This window comes from Lemur catta, chromosome 5, assembly GCF_020740605.2.
Source record: "Lemur catta isolate mLemCat1 chromosome 5, mLemCat1.pri, whole genome shotgun sequence".
NCBI lineage: Eukaryota > Metazoa > Chordata > Mammalia > Primates > Lemuridae > Lemur > Lemur catta.
In genome coordinates, this window is record NC_059132.1 from 45,479,223 (window position 1) to 45,500,451 (window position 21,229).

General features: G+C 41.6%; 1 long non-coding RNA gene across 3 annotated transcripts in view; it reads left to right on the forward strand.

Annotated features, from left to right (window-relative positions):
- LOC123638219 overlaps positions 1 to 21,148 on the forward strand; it is a 37,856-nt gene extending 16,708 nt beyond the window's left edge. Inside the window, exons 3-4 of one of the 3 annotated variants that reach the window (XR_006735247.1) lie at positions 7,017 to 7,156; positions 7,402 to 7,538. This is a non-coding gene — a long non-coding RNA (uncharacterized LOC123638219). Of the gene's footprint in view, positions 1 to 7,016; positions 7,157 to 7,401; positions 7,539 to 19,222 lie in introns of those variants that run through there. The other 2 variants (XR_006735246.1, XR_006735245.1) reach the window with 2 other exon arrangements.
- The last annotated feature ends 81 nt before the right edge of the window (positions 21,149 to 21,229 follow it).

The following is a 21,229-nucleotide window of genomic DNA, read 5'->3' on the forward strand; positions in this document are numbered from 1 at the left end:
TCTAAGACCCCCAGTGGATGCCTGAAACCAAGGATAGTACCAAACCTTATGTATGTATGTATGTGTGAGTATGTGTATATGTGTATACTATGCACAAATTTATTTTTCCTTTTTCACAATTTCTTGGATATAAGACTTGTTCTTACCATAGATATTAGCAACCTCAGCATAGTTTTTTCTCCTTTATCAAATCAAGAACTTGCACCTTTTCACTTAAAGGAAGCAATTTATGGTTTCTCTTTGGCACACACAAATTGTCAGCATCACTACTCTTGCACTGTGGGGCCATTAGGAAGTAAAATAAGGGTGACTTGAACACAAGCACTGCCATATCGCAACAATTGATCTGATAACTGAGAGGCTACCAAGTGACTGATGGCCGGAGTGTAGACAGAGTTGATACACTGGACGAAGGGATGATTGATTTCCCAGACAAGACAGAGAAGGATGGTGTGAGATTTCATCACACTACTCAGAACTGCATGCGGTTTCAAACATATGAATTGTTAATTTCTGGATTTTTATACTTAATATTTTTGGACCATGGTTAGCCACAGGTAACTGAAACCACAGAAAGCAAAATCATGGATAAAGGGAGACTACTGTATTTTATCTTGTTTGAGTTTTGGTAATTTGTCATTTTCAAGGGCTTCCAGCTTCTTCCAAGTTTTCAAATTTATGGTTAAATTGATAGTGTTCTCTTCTTACCTTTTCAGTGGCTGCAGGGTCCATAGATCCCACTTCATTGCCAGTATTGGAGGTTGGCTTATTCATTCTTCTTGTATTTGCCAATCTTGATAGAGATTTTTCAACTTCGCTGATTTTTTTTTTTTTTTTGCAAAGAACCAGCTCTATGTTTCACAAATTTTTTCCCTTATTTTCCTGTTTTCTATTTCATTGATTACTACTGTTATCTTTATTATTTCCTTTGTTATGCTTGCTTTGGGTTTATTTTGCTCTTATTTTCGGTGTCTTGAAGTAGGAATATAAGTTACTGATTTGAGACCTTTCCTCATTTATAATGTAAACATTTGGAACTATTATATAATTTCCCTCTCACCACTGCTTTAGCTACATCTCATTTTTTAACATCTTGTGTTTTCATTTACATTCAGTTCTGTGGGTTTTTTTGTTAATTTCTTGTGAGACATCCTCTTTGACCTTTGGATTATTTATTTATTATTTTTATTTATTTTTTTCATTTCAGAATATTACAGGGATACAAACACTTTGCTTACATAAAGTGCCCTTGCACTGCCAGAGTCGCAGCTACAAGCATGCCCATCTCCCAGACAGTGCACACTGCACCAGTTAGGTGTGAATTTACCCATCCCCTCCTCCCCCCTCCCACCTGCCCGATACCCAATGAATGTTATTTCCGTATGTGCATATGTGTTGATTGATTAGCACCAATTTAATGGTGAGTGCCTGTGGTGTTTGTTTCTCCATTCTTGTGATACTTCACTTAGAAGAATGAGTTCCAACTCCCTCCACTATAATATAAGAGGTACTAGTACACCATTTTGTTTTTTGTGGCTGAGTAGTACTCCATGGTATACACATACCACATTTTGTTAATCCACTCATGTATTGATGGGCACTTAGGTTGTTTCCACATCTTTGCAATTGTGAATTGTGCTGCTATAAACATTAGAGTGCAAATGTCTTTATTATAGCATGTCTTTTTCTCCTTTGGGTAAATATCCAGTAGTGGAATTACTGGATCAAATGGTATCTCTACTTTTAGTTCTTTCAGGTATCTCCATAAAGGTTGTACTAGTTTGTCTCATCAGCAGTGTAAAAGTGTTCCTATCTCTCTGCATCCATGTCAGCATTTATTGTTTTGGGACTTTTTGATAAAAGCCATTGTCACTGGAGTTAAGTGATATCTCATTACGGTTTTGATTGCCATGTCCCTGATGATTAGAGAGATGTTGAGCATTTTCTTATGTTTCTTGGCCATTAGTCCATCTTCTTTTTAAGAGTTTCTGTTCATGTCCTTTGTCCACTTTTTAATGGGATTGTTTGATTTTTTTCTTGCTGATTTTCCTGAGTTCTATATAGATCCTAGTTATCAGCTCTTTATCAGATATATAGCATGCAAATATTTTCTCCCATTCTATAGATTGTCTATTAGCTCTAATGATAGTTTCCTTGGCTGTGCAGAAGGTTTTTAATTTGATCAGGTCCCATTTATTTATTTTTATGGTTGCTGTGATTGCCTTTGGGGTCTTCTTCATAAATTCTTTGCCTAGGTCAATATCTATAAGAGCGTTTCCAACATTTCTTTCTAGAATTCTTATAGTTTCATGCCTTAGATTTAAGTCTGTCATCCATTGTGAACTGATTTTTGTGAAGGGTGAGAGTTGTAGATCCTGTGTCAGTCTTTTACATTTGGTTATTCAATTTTCCTAGCACCATTTACTGAATAGGGGTTCTTTTCCCCAGTGTATGTTTTTGTGTTCTATGTCAAAAATCAGATGGCAATATGAGAATGACTTTATATCTGAATTATCAGTTCTGTTCCATTGGTCTATGTGTCTGTTTTTGTACCAGTACCATGCTGTTTTGGTTATCATGGCCTTGTAGTATAGCTTGAAGTCTCATAAATTGATGCCTCCCAATTTGTTCTTTTTACTTAAGGTTGTTTTGCTATATAAGGCTTCTGTGGTTCCATACAAAGCATAGAATTATTTTTTCTAGATCTGTGAAAAATGATTTCGACAAACCCACAGCCAACATCACACTGAACAGGAACAAATTGAAAGCATTCCCGCTTAGAACTGGAACCAGACAAGGTTGCCCACTATCACTGCTTCTATTCAACATAGTGCTGGAAGTCCCAGCCAGAGCAATTAGACAAGAGAAGGAAATCAAGGGCATCCAAATGGGGGCAGAAGAGATCAAATTATCTCTCTTTGCTGATGATATGATCTTACATCTAGAAAACCCCAAAGATTCTGCCATGAGACTATTGGAATTGATAAACAAATTTTACAAAAAGGTTACAAAATCAACATACATAAATCAGTAGCATTCCTACATGCCAACAACAGTGAAGCTGAGAACCAAATCAAAGACTCAGTACCCTTCACAATAGCAACAAAGAAAATAAAGTACCTAGGAGTATATTTAACTAAGGAGGTGAAAGACCTCTACAAGCAGAACTACGAAACACTGAGGAAGGAAATAGCAGAGGATGTAAATAAGTGGAAAACCATACCATGCTCATGGGTTGGCAGAATCAACATTGTTAAAATGTCTATACTACCAATTATTAAAATGTCTATACTATCATTTTACTATAGAATCTGCAGATTCAATGCAATCCGTATTAAAATACCTTTGGATTATTTAAAAGTGTATTGTTTAATTTCCATGTGTTTAGAGATTTTCCTGTTGTCATTCTGTTACTGCTTTCTACTTTGATTCCATTATGGTCAGAGAACACACTCTGTATAATTTCAGTTCTTTTAAATTTGCTGAGGTTTGTTCCAGGATATGCTCTATCTTGGTGACTGTTCTGCAGAAGTTTTTTAAAAAGTATATTCTGAAGCTGTTGGGTGGAGTGTTTTCTATTATATCAATTATGTTCTGTTGGTCGATAACGTTGTTCACATGTTCTATATCCTGCTGATTTTCTGTCTAGCAGTTCTGTCAATTGCTGAGAAGGGGATCAATAAAGTCCCGTGATAATAGAAATGTTCACTATCTACACTGTCCAATATGATAGCCACTAGCCACATGGGGCTATTGAGCACTAGAAATGTATAAACTGCAGAGTTATAAACTTCGATAAGTATTACTATACTACTTCACCCTTTATAAATGGGGAAACTGAGGCTCAGGGAGGTCAGTTACAACCTTTAAAAGGCAGAGCTGGGCTTGAAACCAGGCCTGCCTGTCCCTAGAATCCACACCTCTTCCACTACAGTTTCCCACCTCCTGAGAATAGATCTAGACTCCTGTCTCTGAGGCCACAGGGGCACACTTTCTAGAAATGGAGCTAAACTGGCCTCAGGTCTCACTTTCAGGATTCTCCTCCTTGTTCAGATTTGGGCAGCAGTGACGCAGCTGGGCTGAAACCAAAGCAGGTGTTGACCAAGGACTCCAAGTCTGAGCAAACTCTGAACTGTCCACCCAGAGCAGGGGTGAGGAGACCCAGCTGAGCAGTATTGACCAGGGGTCTCCCTCTCATCCTACCTGTCACCACCTCCTCTCTCTGGAGTCACATCCTGGGCACAGACTGAGATTCTCCTCCCTGCTCCCAGCCAGACTTCCTCACCTGCAGTGAGGATTCCCCCAACTTTGTTGTAAACAAATACAGGTAAATAAAGGTGGCTGGAATTGGAAGAAAGTGGGATGGGATGAGGTTGTCATGAAGAAACGGTGTGACTGGTGTGAGTACATCCTGGGCGGGCGCAGGGGGTGGAGGAGAAGCCTGAGCCTGTTCCTGATTATTAGACACTGGAAAAGGCTGGAATGCATGGAGACAATTCTCCTCCAATCTCATCGCCACTAAGCCCAAACTGGGTCATTTATTAAAACCAAATTTTAAAATTCCTTTAAATCATTTTCATCCTGGAGGGAAAAAAATCATGCATACCTGGTGCCCCCTATAATAATGGCTATAATTAATATGTGAAGGTCTGTGCAATTTGAAATATAATAGACTGGAGACATGGCTGTCCTTGGCTATTCAGCCTTTGGCTTCAGAACAAAGACTGCAGGTTTGAGAGGTGATGAGACCACACCAAACCCAAGGGCTATCTTTTGTCAGCTCCTCTGTTATATCTTTGTCTTCAATGTCCTGTGGGTGCCAACTTCTGGGGAAACTGTTACATTTTAAAAATCAACTCTCCCAAGTCTGGCTATAAATCTCTTACGGAAACCAAAGATGAGAAACACATTTCTTTTTCACTGATCTCATTTGTCTAATAAATGCCTTAGGGACTCACAGCTCAATCAATGCTTCCAATCTCCTGAAATTAAATTAACTTTCTTTTGTGAGTTACATAAAAATGATTTAAGTAGGTGGAATAAATTTGGCTCTTATCGTAGTGTTATTGAGTAAAGGGCATTATCATCAGTATTTTCTCCATCTATGTTATTTATTTCAAGAACAACCTGGGCCTTCTGGGAAAAAAAGAGAGAGATTATTTCACTAAAGATACATTTCCAAAATAGTCATACTCAGTAACTACAGGTTGATCCCACTTCCCCTTTGGAGTGAAAATATAAACTTGAGGCCAGAGGACTTCACCAGATGCCAGTGGTTTGAGTCTCCCACCAAATCACAGCATGCATAGTAAATAATAAATTTAGGGCATTCTTACATAATACAATATAAGTGAATAAATTAGAACTACAGAAGAAACTTAGAAAAATTTCTCCATCCTTTGATAAAAATAGTTTATCTTAATATATTATATTTATGTTTATTGTACACACCTGTACTTAATAACTATACTATATTAGACTCAAGGCCAGACTCTATGTATATAAAGATGAATAACTCAGAGGCCTGAACTCACACAGTGTATAGGGGGAGAGCTATGCATATAAATAAATAATTTATGTCAATAACATGTGATAAATGCTATAGTTGAGACATATTACTTGCCCTAAATGGGAAGAAGCCTGGGATGCAGGTAAACCTGCGTGACACATGTTCTAGCAGCACTGTCCAATAGAAGTTCCTGTGATGACAGAAATGTTCGATATCTACTCTGTCCAACGTGATAGCCACTAGCCACGTGGGGCTATTGAGCACTAGAAATTTTTCATTTTATTTCATTTTCATTAACTTTCATTTTATATCTTTTTTATTAACTTTCATTTTCATAGCCTCATATGGCCAGTGGCTACCATACTGGATAGCATAATTCTAAAGCAATGGTACTCAAAGCTTCAGTATGCACCAAAACCACCCAAAGACCTTCTCAGTTCTGATTCAGTAGGTCTGAGGTGGGGCCCAAGAACTTGCATTCTTACAAACCACAGGTGACCGGTGCTGCTGGCCCGTGGATCTCACTCGGAGCAGCACCATTCCACAGAACTCCAGTCCTGGGTGATTGGCACAGAGCTACATCTGTCCTTTGCCACAGGTGGACTCACTGGGAAGGGGATGAAGTCAGCCACGCGGCCTCACCGCCACTGCTCCCTCTCAGCCCTGTCTGGTGGTAAGGGGTGGTGGAGGCATCTCGGGGCTGGTGCTGAGGGGACATTGGACTGGGCCCCCATTCTGTTGGTCAGGTGGGGCATATTTTTGTGGTTCCCAGTCACTCTGCATATAGAGTCACTGCCGGTGGTAGTGGTGGAAGAATTGCTTCCAGAATGCTCCTATACCCACTGTGTTGACTGTCAACACTAACTAAAGGTTCAAGCCCGGAGGTCATTGTCTTACAGACTCTCCATAGCACCAAACCTCAAAGGTGTGCATGTCACGGGGGAGAAACAAGGCTTGGGTGGGCTGTGTGGGAAATGTTTCCAATCAGCGGATTTCCATCCTTGGAAGTAGAGGATTCAGTCCTCACAGGCACCTCTGCAAAAGGAAAGTGCTCTTGGATTATAAATACACTTGATGATTCTGCTAACACAATTACAAACAAACCATCTCTTTTTCCCTCTTTTTGGTAAAGAGAGTAGAGTTTTTGATAAAGCTTGAAAACACCATTTTACCTGCAATTTGGAAAGAGGTTTTGAAGTGTATTGATAAAGTGAAATATTACCGAGTCCCAACCTGAGTGTAGAAAGCGGCATCTCTTGTGATCCTCCTTAAGTCTATTTCTCACAAAGCTACGAGAAAATTCCAGCTAGGAATTAATGGAATAAAAAACAGAAGCCATAAGGCTGAGCAATCCAACCAGGATTGGGAACTTCTCAACTGATATGGAAAAGTAATTGTAGCAAAATTTTTTTTCTTTATAGTAAACCAAAAGTAGTCATGCTTAAGAGGAAGTGATACATTTGAGCCAAAGTAAAGCATAGGCTCTCTGGGTTGTTTGATATTTCAGTTAACGAAGAAAGAGTCCAGTAAGCAAAACAAGAAAAGACTAAACTCCTAGTGAATTGGCACAAACCACCGATGTCAACAACGACAGCCTACAAACTCCTAAGAAACTGCTCAAAAAGCCTTGATAAAAAAAAATGGTTTGTGAGTGTTGCCAACTCAGATTGTTTTGGAGATTAATTAATATATTAAAAAAGTGGAAAAGTCCTTAAATATTACAGCTATTGTATAAAAGAAATTCAATAGTTGTTTGCCCAGATTTAACAATAATTCACCAATAACTAGGAAACTAAAAAATACATTTTTATAAACTATTGATAATAATAATGATGAATTCAATCAACAATGCTAGAGGAAAGACTAAATTATCTTCCTACATCTCTTTATAGGAAAATACTACAAAACCATCATCTGAAGAGAGGAAAGCTAAAAAAACCCTAGGAGAAACAGGTGCTTATAAAGGAAAAACAGACAGTTAACTAATTAAAATGTTATTTTTATGTATTTTTTCAATGTTTGCGGCATTTGTCAGTGTTTTAAATTTAATGATTTAAATTTAATAATGTTTTATTTGTTTTGTCATTTTAAATGTTGGATTTAAACATTCATTTGTATTTGGAATTTTGCGGTTTTTTTCCTCAAGAGGGCTCATCCATTGTAAAAGCTCTGTGCTCCCCAAACCCTGGACCCATCCCTGCCCTTCTCGAAGTCATTTTGAAGGGAATTGAAATAAAGCTTCTAGAAGCAAAATGAACTTAGGAAATGCTTTCTTTCATCATTGCACCCTTAGCGTGTGCCACAGTGCCAAATACATAGTAGGTGCTTAATAAAAACTTGTTAAAGAATAAATGAACAGTAAAGCCCACATTCAGATAGTAGTGAGGGATCCCGCCAGACAGAGCCACAGAGTCAGGGGGGCTGCTGGAGCCGGTCAGGGGGAGCTTCTTTTTAAACACTTCAGTTTGCTTCTCATTAGCCCAGATTTATTGATCCTCTGAAGCACTCTGTTGGATTCTTAAGGTCTAAAGTTGTATATGACAGTCCCTCCAGGAATTCTGAACGGAGACGAGAGGACAGACCAGTTGAGTGGAAACAGAGGGAGGTGTGCCAGAGAGCTGGCTGGGAAGACAGAAGAGGAATGGCCTTTTTGAAAGGAAATCTTTTGGAGGCAACAATTCCTATTTGAACAGCTGGAGTACTGCTTCCCTCTCCTGTTCTCCCAGCCTGACAAGTATTTTGAGCCCTGGGACTTTGAGAGAATCACTCCCCAGCTGTCCCTGACATTTTAAAATCTGTTCCCAGTTTGAATTAAGTGGAGCCTTTAGTCTTGGACATGAAGGTGATTACAAAAAGGTTCTAGACAGCAGTTTATTTCCAATTTTTCTTTTTGTTGCAACTTACCTTCTAGACAAAAATACTCAGTACAAACAGTCTTCCCCTGTCTGAGAGTTTGATGGCCTCATCTCTAAACTCTCAGATAGGGTTTGGTTCTGCCCTTCTCCCCAAAGAACTAAGCCATGGGCATATCTGAGGTTAAGCTAATAAAATGCCAGGAATTCCTTCAGGATGTCCCTCCATTTTCTCCAACTGTCTGAAGCTTTGTCCTTGGAGAAAATTCAAACACTGGGGTGTGTTCAGGAGAGATGTTCTTCTTCTGTTCAATAAAGGAAGAAATATTTATGTATTTCCACAATTTACATTCTAAGGAAGACATGTTGGTTTGTTCAAATATCTCCTGACAGATCCGTTTTAACGTTGTATGTTAATCTGTCAAAGACCACTCACCACAGGTGAAAAACAGCCCCGTCTTGCAAAAGTCAAGAAAGCTGATCACTTTAAAATTTCCTCTTGTCACGGACAATGTGAAAATGAAAGAAAAAACAACAACGGTGATACTACAACAGGAAACTGGCTTTGAAGATCCTCCAAACCTTCTTTAAGGTTTGATAAAATAACCTGAAAGTGAAAGTAACAATCTCTATTTGCACCAACTAGTTGAACGCTATTTTTAAATTTTCTTTTTAAATTGCTCAAATGCTATATAGTTACTGTGAAAGATACCAATGTTACAGAAGTATAGTACCAGAGTATCCGTTCCTTTGCTGCATATCTCAGAATGTCAGACTGTTGTAAAAATTACATATAAAATTTTTGGAATAAATTTAAAATATATATTGCAGGGATAATGTAAAGAACTTAGACTGTATTATATAGGATCTCTTAGGGCTCTGTGCCACTATAAAATGGCCCTAGAGTCCTTGATTCAGCTAAAAATACCTTTTTTTTTTTTTTTTTTTTGAGGCAGGATCTTACTTTGTTGCCTGGGCTAGAGTGCAGTGGCACCATCTTAGCTCACTGGAACCTCAAACTCCTGGGCTCAAGCAGTCCTCCTTCCTCAGCCTCCTGAGTAGCTGGGCATACACCACCATGCCTGTCTAATTTTTTTTAATTTTTTGTAGTGACAGGGGTCTTACTATGTTGCCCAAGCTGGTCTCAAACTCCTGGCATCAAGGGATCCTCTTGCCTTGGCCTTCCAAAGTGCTGGTATTACAGGTGTGAGCCACCGCACCTGGCCTCCCCAAATACCTTTTGAGGTGATGATCTCTCTTTCCAAAATGCTTGCCCACAGATACATAAAACATTTTTACCAGGCCCAAGCAAAATAAGAAAAATAAGAATCATTTAAATGTCATTGTGGGGTTACCAGCTGTCTTGATTGTGAAGAACTCTTCTTTAATCTGAGAACGCATTTTTCTTTCCCCTTTTTTGGTGTTGAATTATCCTTTCTGTAAAAAGAAATTACAGAAAATAGTAGATGATAGTTTGGAGTTTGTTTTTTAATGTCATTTATTACAAAATAAAAAGTTGACAATCCTAGTTTAGCCCAATTTTTAAAAAATCATTTTAATCATTTTTAAGCATACAATTCAATGGCATTAACTACATTCACAGTGTTGGGCAACCATCAAGACCACTTCCAGAATTTTTTTAATCACCCCAAACAGAATCTCTGTAACCATTAAACAACTTTCCATTTTCCCTCCCCCAAGCCCTTGGAAACCTCTATTCTATTAAAATTTGCCTATTTTAGGCACCTCGTATGAGTGAATCATACAACATTTGTCCTTTTATGCCTGGCTTATATAACTGAACATAATGTTTTCAAAGTTCATCCATATTGTAGAATATCATAATTTTTACTCCTTTTTAAAGCTGAATAATATTCAATTGTCTGCATGTACTGCATTCTGTTTATCCATTCATACATTGATGGACATGTGGGTTCTTTCTGCCTTTTGGCTATTGTGAATAATGCTGTAAATGCTGTGCACAAGCAGCAGTGTGAGTATCTACTTTCAATTCATTGGGATACATAAGTGGCATTGGAATGGCCGGATCACATGGTAATCTTATGTTTAATTCTTTGGGGAACCACAACACTGTTCTCCACAGGGGCTGCACAATTTTACAGTCCTACCAGCATGCTCAAGAGTTCTGTATCCCTGCCAACACTCGTTCCATTGTTCTTTTATTATCCATCCTGAAGGATACAAAGGGGTATTTCATTGTGGTTTGAATCTACATTTCTCTAATGACTAGTGATGTTGAGCATCTTTTTCTGTTGTAGATTTTCTTTGGAGAAATGCCTATTCAAGTCCTTTGCCCGTTTTTGAGTTGGATTCTTTGTTTTGTTGTTGAGTTGTAGGACTGCTTTTTATATTTTGAATGTGAATCCCTTATCAGATATATGATTTGTAAATATTTTCTCCCATTCTGTGGGTTGCCTTGTCACTCTGTTGATAGGGCCCTTTGATGTCCAAAAGTTTTAAATTTTTATGAAGTCTAATTTGTTGATTTTTTTTCTTTTCTTGCTTGTGCTTTTGGTGTCATATCCAAGAAATTATTGCCAAATGCAGTATCATGAAGATTTCCTCCTACAATTTTTCTAAGAGTTTTTATAGCTTTATATCTTAAGTTTGGGTCTTTGACCCATTTTGAGTTAATTTTTGTATGTGGTATGAGATAAAGGTCCAATTTTATTATTTTGCATGTGTGTATCCAGCTTTCCCAGCACCGTTTGCTGAAAAAAAACTGTCCTTTCCCATTGAAGGGTCTTGGCACCTCTGTTGAAATTCACCATATATGTGCTCTCTGTCCTGTTCCGCGGGTCTATATACAGTACCTGTCTTTATGCCAGTACCACCTGTTTTGATTACTGTACCTTTGAAGTCAGGAAATGTTCTTGTTTTTCTTTTTCAAAATTGTTTTGACTCTTCAGGTTCTGTTGAAATTCCATATAAATTTTAGCATGAGTTTTCTGTATCTCATACATTGGGTTTAGCTGACAAGGACTTTAGAATAACTATTATAATTACAATTAAGGACTTTGAGGAAAAGATGGAATGTAATGGATGAACAGATGGGTGGTCTCAGCAGAGAAAAAGAAATTGTAACAAGGAGCCACATGAAAATTTTAAAAGTAAAACACATATTATTAAAAATAAAAAACTACTAATATGTTTTGAATTTCAAATAGAAACTTTCCAAACTAAATACAAAGATAAATAAGATGAAAAAAAATAGACAGAGCCTCGGTGATCTGTGTGACAATATCACACTATCTAACACACAGGTAATCAGATCCCAGACAGAGAGGAGATAAGTAATGTAGCAGAAAAATATTTAAAGAAATAACAGTCTAAATTTTTCCAAAATTTTAAGTAATTCAATTCACAGCTCCAAGAAGCTCAAAGAATTCTAAGTAGGATAAGCACAGATAAAACTACACAAGCCATATTAAAGTTAAACCTCTGAAAACCAAAGATAAACAGGAAATTTTGAAAGCAGTTAAAGAAAAAAAGAAACATTAGATACAAGGGAACAATAATAAAAACAATCCCTAACTTCTCGTCATATCCAACATAAACCAGAAGACAATGTAACAACATCTTTAAACTGCTGGAAGAATAACTGTTACCCAGAATTCTACATACAGTTAAAGTATCCTTCAAAAATAAAAGAGAAATAAAGACATTTTCAGGTAAACAAAACCTGACCGAGTTCATTACCACCAGATCTGTACTTCAGAAAAATTATAAGTTCTTCAGGTTGAAGGGAAATGATAATAGATGGAAACTAAGATTCTTATAAAAGAATACAGAACACGCAAAGGGGTAAATATGTGGATGAATATGAAAATCATTTTTCCTCATATGTCAATTTCTTTAAAAGGCAACCGACTGTTGTTGAGAGAGGCAGTCTGCCATGGGCCAGGAGCATCTGTGCAAGTTCTTGCAGCATGCGTCAGACTGCAAGACTGATCTGTCTGCTGATAAGGAGCAGATTCTATAGCTAATCGCAGGGTGACTCAGTAGCAAGGCAGTGACAGTGTGAGCAGTGGGGGAACTGCTCCCTGACCAGTGGTGGGAAAACTGGCTTGTTGGCTGCTTTCTACAATGTTTACTCCTTGCTCAAAAAGTGCCAGGTCCTCAACCCCAGGTTCCTTAGCTGCATCACAAACCCTCTGCATGTGAAGCATCCATCTGGGCCCAGTGCATCGCCCGTGTGGGACTTGGAGGCGATGGGAGTCAATGCAAACATGGTCATGCTCGTGCTGCTCATTGTTCTGTGAGTGATAAGGTCCTTTGTCTCTGACCCAGGAGTCTCATGTCAACGGTCAACATCCACGAAATAATAATAGGTTACCTACAAGCTTGCAAGAAGGGTGAAGTCTCTGAACCTTCACGGTTCTTAGCAACTAGTTAAGAAAAAAATAATGAAAATGTATTGTGAGGTTTATAATGTATGTAGAAGTTAAATATGTGCAATAGAACAAAGAATGGAAATAGTTAAATGGAAATGTATTATTGCAAGTTTCTTATGGATGCATATCATAATCCCTAGAGCAGACACATGATATAAACCATAAATTTAAAATTTTCTAGCAGCCATATTAAAAACATAAAAGAAATTAATTTTATTATAATATTTAGCCTAGTATCCTCAAAATACTATAATTTCAACATGTAATCAACATAAAAAATTTATTAGTGGGATATTTATATTATACTCTTTTCATACTAATTCTTCAAAAGCCAGTGTGTATTTTATTTTATTTTATTTTATTTTTTTGAGACAGAGTCTCACTTTGTTTCCTGGGCTAGAGTGAGTGCCGTGGCATCAGCCTAACTCACAGCGACCTCAAACTCCTGGGCTTAAGCGATCCTACTGGCTCCCGAGAAGCTAGGACTACAGGCATGCACCACCATGCCCAGCTAATTTTTTCTATATATATTTTTAGTTGGCCAGATAATTTCTTTCTATTTTTAGTAGAGACAGGGTCTCGCTCTTGCTCAGGCTGGTCTCGAACTCCTGACCTCGAGCAATCCTCCCACCTCCGCCTCCCAGAGTGCTAGGATTACAGGCGTGAGCCACCACACCTGGCCCAGTGTGTATTTTATTTTATTTGTGGACCATGATGCAAGGTTGGTGCAACGTCATGAATAGTGACAGCACAGTCTCACTCATCCAAACACTCATTTCACCTTCACCCCCAAAGCATGGCGATACTTGACCTCAGCCAGTGATGGCACTCATTACTGCACTCATTAATTCATTCCAGGAGTGACCATTGAACACTTTATGTATCAGGCACTGTGCTCTTAGGATACCTTCCTTGTTGCCCTCAATAAACCAGCAAGTTGCGCATGATATTGCCGGAGCCATTTCGGCAGCCCCGACTTCTCCTCTCCCAGGATGTGCAGATCACACTGTGGGCTCTGCAGCCCCTTTGCCATCCTGTGCCCCCGCCCCAGCCCTCTCCTTCCAGTGTCACTGGACCTAATGTCTGGCTCTCTTGCTCTTGCTATGGGGCCAGAGTAAGATGGATAGGTAGACTTTATCATTTGCAGACAAAGTCTACAAATATCTTTTATATTCATAAAAGTGCCACTATGTTAGAAATTAAAAGAGGAAGAAATCCAGAGTTTAAAAGATGTTAGTTGCTACTAATAACTATATGTACATAATTAAACCAGCTGGAACAGCAGGCTGTAAGTGCTTGGTGAATCAGAACTTTAAAACCAGCATCTGGCTGGGGGTGGTGGCTCACATCTGTAATCCTAGCACTTTGGGAGGCCCAGGCAGGATCACTTGAGGCCAGGATTTTGTGACCAGCCTGAGCAAGAGCAAGACCTTGTCTCTACAAAAAAATAGGAAAATTAGCCAGGCATTGTGGTGCGTGCCTGCAGTCCCAGATACTTGGGAGGCTGAAGCAGGAAGATCACTTGAGCCCAGGAGTTTGAGGTTACAGTAGGCTACGATAAACATCCCCAGGATTAGTAAAGGCCCTGGGTAGACTCTCCACTCACATGTTCCAACAGTGCAAGACAGCTGTCACAGCTTTCCAAAGACACCAGCAGAACTCAGCTGTTCCCTTCCTGGTCCCTTTACCCTCTTTTTAAAATTGACAGTGTGTGTATATGTGTGTGTGTGTGTGTGTGTGAAAGAGAGAAAGAGAGTTTCAGACCCTATATGTTTGGATTAAACAGGGACTTCCCTATATGGAGCAGATCGTAGCCACATCTGAATACACAAGTACACAGCAGTTTCACTAAGGACATAATTTGAGAGGAAAAGAAAATGTTTCTTTGCCCCAAAATACGTCGTTTTTTTTTTTTTTTTAGTGTCCTGACGTGGGCCTTAAATTTCACCTTTAGTTTCATGCCAGTAAGTTGAGAAAGTATTTCAATGTTCAGGGGTCTCCTATTAAACATAATACAAACAGCCCTGGCAGGAGAAATGCCAGAGCCATTGTTATTATTTAATACCCTGGCAGAACATGGAAACACAGATCGAGTTGGGAGTGGCAACCCAGGATGGAGGAGGTGTGAGGAGGTGACCCCAAGCCGAGCTCTGTCGGGCCAGCCACCCGCGTGGTGTCGGGCGGGGACAGAGTGCCCGCATAGTCTGCCAAAGAACACAGATTGACTTCTCCTCTTCTTATAAAAAGAATTACTACTGTTTCAAAAATTACCATCAAAAATTCCAAAAATTTGTCCTCGAGAAACTTTCCTAAAGAGGAAAAATAGTAACAGTGTGGTTCAGGATTATACCACGCCACCGGAACTCTCGAAGAACTCCTGTGAAAATCAGTCTGCTCCAATCATTTTGGTGCCCAGTGGCCCTTCTCTGTATTTTGAGAGCAATTTCAATCCTTCTGTATAGAGTTTTTTGGGTTTTTGTTTTTTTTTTTTTTTTTTTTTAGGAAATTCTAGTTTTGTGAGGCTAGGGTTGGGGCAGAATGCTGAAGAGCCCCTTGGGACAGTGCCATCGCATCGCTTAGAACATCTGGCCGTGGGTCACAGAACGCACCTCAGTCTGGCTTGCACACATGGGGACTTGGTTGGCTTGTGGGACTACTGAGCCCCAAGGTGGTTCAGGCGTCAGCCGCGGTTCGCTGTGGAGGTTCGGGCAGCACCAGCCCTTCCCCTGCATTTCTCTGGTTTCCCTGAATGTGGGCTTCACTTTCAGTGGTCGGAGACCCCCACCTACACATTGTCCATGGTACAGAGTGCTGGAGACACTTTTACCCCAAAGCCCCGCCGTCCATTCTGATTAGAATGGCTTGGGTCTTATGACCACTCCGGACTAATCACTTTGGCCCTGCCCTGATTGGCTTGACCTAAGTCACATGCCCCATCCCTGAAGCTGGATCAGAGTTAGTCCCACTGGAACCACACATATGGAAACAAGAGGAGTAGCAAAGGGGTAAAGGGAGAAGAAGGGGGGAAAAGGCTAAAGGCAAGAACATGTATAGAATTAGGCCAGGTTTTGAGTTCTAGGTCTCCCCCAGCCGTTCACTGCACAAGTGCCTCACATTGTACAAGCCCCAGTTTCCTCGCCTGTAAGTGCTGACTACAGTAATACCTACCTGGTAGCGCTACTGTGAGAATTAAGTGAAGAATTCATGTGAGATGCAGAGAACAGTGCCTGGCGTGTCACTCAGTAAGAGCGACTTACTATTATGTTAGGCTGGGTGGGTGTTCACCTGTGGAGCTAAAGTCCCTTTTCCTAATTCACCTCTCCTATCCTTCTGTATTATTGGGAAGCAATCGTAGAAGCCTGGGCCTCACTCGCAAGCCCACATTCCCTGTCCTGAAGCAGTTTCTTGGCATCTTGATTTCGTATAGCTAGTTTGTTAGACCTGGCATGGGGGCGTGTTTCCTGAGTTACATGCTTGGACCAGGAATTCTGAAAAGAATTTAAGGGAAATATTTAGGTAAAATTTCCTCCAAAACAAAAACAGTGTAACCAGCCAAAGGGGCCTATGAAAGAAAATGTATTTTTTAATTAAACTTGTTTCCTGCAAATAAAGACACACATCCCAGACGTGAAGAACTAAATGTAACATCTGCAAATGTAACAATTACGTCTGCCTTCAGAAAACAGCCCAAAATATCTAGTGAGAGAACAGAAAGGGCCACATCCTGATTACAACTCTGACTTGTTAGGGAGGGCAGTTTATCATCTCAGCTGCTCAATTTCAGATTTGAATTGGCTGTGTTTCTCTCAGCCAGTAAAACAAGTTCCTCTGCCCAATTTCCCAACCATTTCGCCAGAGTTAGTTTATGTCTAGTTTGTGAATGCTTTCAGTTGTTCACTTTGGAACTGACGCCTTCAGCGTCCTGCAAATGCTCCAGCCTGAAATATTCTTCTCCCCCACACTGAGCTTCCCTTAATAGATGTGACAAAACCAGATTCTTCCTCCAACATCTTGGTCTCATCGCTCCCAAGGATAAGAATGTTTGTATCAATGTCCCTTTAGCAAAAAGCAATGATTTATTCCCCCAGCTGATATTTTTCTGGATTTCCCTGAAACCCACCCAAGGATGGAAACAAAGGAAGCATCCATGCCCCTGGAGCCTTCATCGTTTTATTGTGGCTTTTCTTCCCTTTCTTCCGCTGGAAGAAAATTTGAGAAAGAGCCAGAGAATATTATTGACATGATCAAAGGGCTGCAACCAGGTTTCCACATAAAGATAGACTAAAAAGATTAAAATGCGTGAGTGCAGAAAGACCACATCTGAAAAGGCAGATACTAACAACGTTGTGACAGGTAACAGTGAAGAGAGGCACTGTGCTAGGTGTTTCCCTGCAAATCGACACGTAATCTCTAGAGCAGCCGTGGCTGGTACACAATGGTCCATATTACAGGAGAGGGGTTGGGGTTGGAGAAGTTGGGGGACTGGCCTAAGGTTCCGCTGGCTCATGAGCTCAGCCGGGATTCAAATCTGTCTGATTCCAAATCCAAGCTCTTTCTGTCTGACGTTGCCTTGGCCATTTGGTTAGAGACTATATGACTACACTTTTAGTTGTGGGCTTGCAGAATTTGTTAATTCAAGCAGCAAATAAGCTAAAAACAAAGGAAGGCTAACACAGGGTTAGATTAATTCATTGATGAGAACACTGAAAAAAATCATGGCTGTTTAAGGAGTGTATTGAACTACTGAGTTTCCTGATTCGCTCGTGCTCTTCAACAAAAATCTTTGGTCCCTCACTGTCACACCCACCTGGATGGATGGGGCCACCAGCATAGTCTGGCTTTCTCACTTTCTCTTTCCTTCTTTCCATAAATATTTATTCAACACCTTTGCTGAGGACTGTATTAAGCACAATACATAGAACAGAAATTCAATAATGTATAATATAATCCCAGTTCAAAATCAGTTTATTTTTTGGTTCCATGGAGAGTTCAATGGAGGCTTCCATGAGGAGGGGATGGAAGAAGTGGGGCAGTCCACTGGGGACAGTCCCCTGGGGACACCCCGCATTGCTGCCACATCAGGCAATGAACTCAATGGGAAGAAGAAAAGTATCAAAATTGTCTCATGATGGGGAGACCATGGTAAGTACAAAAAGAGAAGAACAAGGCACTGTCACTGTGAGGTGGGGATGACACCAGGCTTGGCTTTGTGGTGGAGGGAGCAAGTGAGCTGGCCCTCGAAGGTAGGCTGGGACGCTGGAGGTCCTGGCGCCCACCTGGGACTCCCTGGCCATCCACCCTGGTGTTTCACTTCCAAGGACAGGGACACCCTGCTTTTCTGCTACCATCAGGCAACGAACCCACTTTCAGACTACATAAAGTGTAAAATAAATAAAACTTCCCCGAAGTGCAGGCTTTTCTGTGACTACTCAGTTGTGATTCCTGACACTCAAGTGAATTGGTAAGTGTTTCCTAAGGCCCACTGGGGACCCAGATCTCCCGTGGCCACTCTAAGCCTGGCTTCCATGCCAAGAGCACCCTTGTCACCCTCCTGAACAATTGATTTTGCATCCCTCCCTGGCCAGAGGTTATTCTCTTCACCTGGTGGGTCCTCACCTCTTTTCATGTTTGACTCATGTGCTCTGAGTCCTCTCAGGGGTGGAAGGCGTGGAGCTGATCCAGTGAGCGAGGGTTCCATGGGGTTCCGTGGAGGGTTCCGTGAGGATGGGGTGGATGAAGGGGTGGCAGTCAGCCGGAGGAGAGCATCGGAACAGGGAGGCAGCATCGTGACCCAGAACAAAAGCTGTGAGCAGGTAGCAGAGCACAGGGTCAGAGAATCAGGAGCAGAAGCCACCATGTTGAGGGTCACAAGCAGGAGGTGCCCGCAGCAGCCTGGATGTGCACCGGAGGCAGGGAGGCCGGGACCTGCGTGGCTGCAGCCATCAGCTTTCTTCTCCCCTTTGCCTTCCAGAGCCTGGCGTGGAGCTCAGTACAAACTAATACTCACAAGCCACAACTTTCACAGAAACCAGGAAAGTGATCTTTGAGACTTTTCTTCCTCCCTTCTATTTTTAATTTTTCCCACCTCGTGTTTGGCAATGACTTAGAAGGAATTGAAAGACAGGTTAACTCAGAAACTCCCCTAACTGGTTGCCAGGTGTCAAGTCCAACCTGGCCAACCTCCACGGCCCTTAGCAATGACCCCCCCCACCCCCCGCCAGCTGGGGTGGCAAATGTCACATCTGGAGTCATTTAGAAGAGAAAGGCTCTTATTTCTCCTGCCTGGTTCCCTGGCCACAATTTTTCATTATCATATTGAATTTCCCCGCTCCTGGCTCCCGAGGTGCCAAACTTTGTCTGTTAGTTTGGTTTCGTTTTATTCCCCCTTTACAGTCACACCCTGAGCTGTCCGTCTGGAGTTGTTCCTTTCTGTTTCCTTGTTTCAGCTGGCTTGCATCGTGCAATGTCGTGTGTGCTGTGACTTCAATACTCCACAGTCACATTCCAGCTTCCAGAATCTTGGAATCAGGAACAAGTAAGTCACTAACGGGAGAGCGCGGTCCCACCTGGCCTCAGAGAGCTCGTCCCCAGAGACCATTTAAGGCTAGAGAAGCATCCTAGGAAATAAATCATTGAAAATAAACACAACTTTGAAGGAAACGGATTCTCACCTTAGCAAAGGACACCACGCCATCTCCTGTGGATACTTTCGGGGTGGAGGTGATGATGTCGGCATTGTGTTGTGGGCAAGCCCCGGGGGCAGAGGCAGCGTGGGAAGGAGGGCCTTGTGTCCTGTCTCCCCACACAGCACCTGGGATTTCGGCAGAGCCCCCAGGACAGAGAAGCTACAGCCAGGAGTTGACTTTACAAGGGAGTCAGAGAAACATCAGGATACCTGCAACATTTTGTGGGGTTCTAGAGGCAAGGGGCACAAGGTCAAGAGGGCAGGACACAGCATGGCTTGTTCCATGCACGGGGCACCCAGCACAAAGGGGAGGGAAGGCTGGCCAGGCCTGGGCTCGGGCGCCACACCCCCCCACAGCAGCCAGACGCTCTGCCTGCACGGAGCTTCAGGAGTTTGGACAGCAGCCCCAGGATTGGGGACTGAGGGTAAAACAGGAAAGAACTGCTCTTGAGCCGACAGGAGGCTTCCAGCAATACCGGGTAGACAGCAAGGAGGGCCTACAGAGATTCCCTAACATGCAAGTGGGGTTAGAAGTCGGTGATATTTAACAAAGTTATTATTGCTGAAGTGTCTTCATATGAACCCATAGGACTGTTGTTGGCACGTAAGAAATTCCAGTGCCCCTGACGAACAGGCTTTCCCTCCCCCAGAGCCACACCAGAATGGGGACCCCGGTTCCTTACCCAGCACACCACCCCAGCTCCGTCTGTTCCCCCCACTGCCATCTGGAAGTCCATGTGGCTCTACTTGTGACGCCTGCACTGTCCCTATATCACTGTTTTTCCCTCTGCTCCTGTTGCAAATAGAGCCTCTTCCTCACTGTGCTCTGCACCATAAGCACTGTCCATATTTTGGGCGGGGGCACACTTCCTGGCCCCACAGCATGTCCACTTCCCTCACTCCCAAAGAAAATTGGGGGAGGGGGCCATGGTGTTCTAGAGGAGAAGAAACTCCAAACTCAGGGTAATTTTCAAAGTATCAGACATTTAAATATATGACAAGAATGGAATTTGTAGCGACCGTTGTCCTAGAAACCCAAACAATATTTATAACACACATTTATTAGCCAATTATTTAGAGCTTTATTGTGTCCTTGACCTTCTAGGCTCCACAAAAACTAGATGTAGCCTTGACTTCAGGTGCCTGAGCCAAAAGCCATAGAGTACGACTTCAGGCCCGGAGGTTAGCTGGGGGGTGGTAATCTAGCTAATGACATAGGCGTACATACTAAGGTCATGCAGGGCCTGGCTCTAATCATATAACAAGGACTCCTTGGCAGCCTTCCAACATGTAGAATGGCCTTTGTTTCAAAGAAACAAATGTCTTATCAGGCAGCCAGTCTCAAAGACCATGCTTGGGATTCTACCAACATAGATGGTACCTCTATGTGAGTTAGAAAAAGAGGCCCCTGTTTAGTGGAACCAGGATCAGTGGCATATGATTTGGCAAGCAGGTGGCACCTTTGTGCAAAAGGAAGGGGCATCCCAAGACACACAGCTTCGGCAAGTGAGCACAAGCTGGATTTCAGTCCCCACTCTCCCCTTGGTCAGAGGTCCTTGTGCAGTCCACAACCTATACAACCTTACCCAGCAGTGCAGGCCGTGCTTTGGAATCATCTCCTGCCATGTGGTACATGTTGAAGAAAGAAAGCTAAATAAAGGGAATATTTTGCCTCAAAAGACATCAGTTTCTGCCTGTTGATTGATGGTGCCTGATCTCATCATCACCTACCCTGCTTCAGCTCCCACTCACCACTACCAACCAACCC